This window comes from Buceros rhinoceros, unplaced genomic scaffold, assembly GCF_000710305.1.
Source record: "Buceros rhinoceros silvestris isolate BGI_N320 unplaced genomic scaffold, ASM71030v1 scaffold13965, whole genome shotgun sequence".
In the NCBI taxonomy this organism is placed as follows: Eukaryota; Metazoa; Chordata; class Aves; order Bucerotiformes; family Bucerotidae; genus Buceros; species Buceros rhinoceros.
The window spans coordinates 16167-19047 of record NW_010411278.1 but is presented as its reverse complement, the minus strand read 5'-3'; positions in this window follow the sequence as shown (position 1 = coordinate 19047).

The following is a 2881-nucleotide window of genomic DNA, read 5'->3' as shown; positions in this document are numbered from 1 at the left end:
CTGCCGGCGCCTGTGTCCTCTGCGACATCACCTCCCCGGACTGGAGCTGCCAGGCTGACTCCCTCAACTCCAACAGCTGCCTGTGCGCAGTGGCATCCTCTCCCATGCCTTGGGGACAACAGCACGGGGGACGTGCACACCCGCGGGTCTGAGCTAAGGAAGCCGAGGTTTGAGCTGAGGTTTCAGCCCAAGGCTGTGCAATGCCCACCCTGCCCAACTCCCTCCCTTTCAGCCTTGTCTGCACCATGAGTATTGCCAACTGCCCAACGTTAACTGATGTTCAGATCTCCTGAGAAAAGTGTTTTGGTGATGCCTGGGGGACTTTTGCATTGCAAATCTGAGGAAAGGTACTTTTTTGCACGAAGTAAACTAAGTAAGAGTGGAAAAACAGGCATACGGTTGCTGGGCAGGTTGGCAGCACAGCCCTCAGGGCAGGAGGAGCAGGTAGGCTTGGTGCTGGAGGAGACTGGAGTGAGACAGTGACCCACTGGGAAGCTGGTGCAGGCTGCAGGGGATCTTTGAGGACCCTGCAGTTTCTGACCCCTCAGTGGCTTGGAGTCCAGGCAGCACCGAGGGGATGAAAAGTCCAAACTTTTCAGCTCCCTCCCAGGGGCATGGATATCTGCTTCTCTGCAGGTGTCAGGGATCCCAGGGACCCCGATCCTTAAGATATTTTTCAGCACCACCTGGGCATGTTCAAATGCATGCATCACATCCAAACTCCTCTCCACTTCTTTGCTGGGCATGAGGTGTGGCCTCTGCCTGCAAGGTGCCCACATGGCCCTGATGGACTGGCATCCATCCAAGGAAACCAAAGAGTTGGCTCGGCACATATGGCTTACAGGAGTGGTCCTTCAGCCAGAATGAAACCTTGTGTATTTTCTTCAGGCTCTACACACTTAAAATGGATTATAGGTAAAAGGAGCTGTTTGGCCTAGGGAGAAAGAAGGCTATTGGCATCATTTGACCCTCCTGCTTCCTCTTCAATAAGATTATTTCCTTTTATTTGCAAACATGAATGAACTAAGCTTTACAACATCTCAGCAAGGCTGAAGTTTCATTAGCCTTGTTTTAAACAAGGTGGGATGTGAGTTGAAAGCTGAGCATGCAGAGTGCTGGAGTAAGGCCACAGCAAATGGAGGAGGACAGCAGGACCAATACTCTGAGAGATCCCCGAGGCAGCCCTGAGTCTCTAATTCAGAAACTCAGAGCAATGAGTCTGTGGCAATGCCCTTTGTGCCAGGGCTCACCTTCTGCTGGAAATCTGTGTTCGTTCTGGAGCTGTCTCTTCAGAGGAATTGTGACCTGTTGATGAAGCATGGCAATGGGAACTGAATGGCAACTGAACTGTTGCTCTACTTCGTCCATTCATAACACAGAAGTGCCATGAAGAAAATAGACTCCGCTCTAAAAGATAGGCCCGGAACATACAAACAGAAAGGAAAATAATCACTGCTGAACAAACAACTTTTATTCCAGCATTTCCGAGCTTGTTTTTGCTGCTTACGTGTTGTCCCTTAGGTGTTGTCTGGATTTTACAAAGGCAATTCAGACACCCAAGTCAAGACTTGCACATATAGGAATTCTCTTTCCATCTACTTCTCATTTTCCCTTTTCCCAGCTGCCCCATTGCCTGTCATCTCACTGCACGAAAACCAGGGCATAGTCCATGAAATTAAACAACAAGAATTAATGGCCAACCTTTAGAAGAAAAAGATGATCATTTATCTGCCAGGCACTCAAGCCATAGGGTTCACTGCCTTAGAGGACAAATGTGACATGGTAGCTCGATTCTATAAATAAATGGGCTATTTCACTACCCATTAGTCTCACTGATAGTTCACAAACCTAGGACCACCTATTTATTGTATGATCCTGGGCCTGCATCCTTTTTTAGGAAAAATAATTTCTTCTTGAGGACTGTGTCCCATACACAAAGTCCCTGATGATATTCAACTAACTAGTCAATAGATGATAAAGTACAAGGTAGAGATCCCTCTAAACTGCTAGACCAAGTCATCCTGATGGGTAGATTTATCAAAGCCTGGCCAAAGTTTCTAATACTAGCACCAACTGTACAAATTAAGGGTTTGCCATTGCCTTCCACTGAGTCAGCTGAAGTTCTCAAAAGTGTGTACTTTCCCTAGCAAGCTGAGGCTACATCAGTGACTTGACATCTGGTCAGCAGCTGGTAGTATCACAAGAGCTGAAACTGGGTCTAATGTCATTCAGTATCTTCATGGGCAAATTGGACGATGTGACAAAACGTGCTCTCAGCCAATTCCAGGTGGGACTAACTTAGGGGGAGTGGCAGAACTTCAATCCAGAGGCATCCAGAGAAACTTGAGATTTAGGCCAGCAGATGCATCTGGCAGTTCAGCAATGAGAAGCAGGAGTCCTGCATCTGGGGTGGGATAACCCTACGCATCAGCAGAAGATGAGAACTGACTGACTGAAAGGAGCTAAGGTTACATATAGTGGCCTACATTAGGAAAAATACGGTCTACAGATCAAGGGACATCAGTGTCCCTCTAGACACCCTCCCTCAACACCTTCAAGAGCATACTTGGAATGTTGCATCCAATTTTCTGATCTCTCCCAAGTTTAAAAGGGAAGCAGAGGAGCTGGGGAAGGTCCAGCAGAGAGCTCCCAAAATGGTTAGAGGTCTTGAGCACATCACCTCCATGAAGAAGCTGAAGGAGTTGGGCTTGTTGAGTCTGGCAAAAAGAAGGGTAAGAAGTAATCTAATAGCAACCTATAACTCCATGAAGGAAAGTTACAAAAATGATGGAATCAACCTCTTTGGCAGAAGTAGATGACGCAGTGAAAGGCAACAGCCACAAGCTGTGGCTTTGGAGGGTTAGACTGGGCTTTAGGGAAA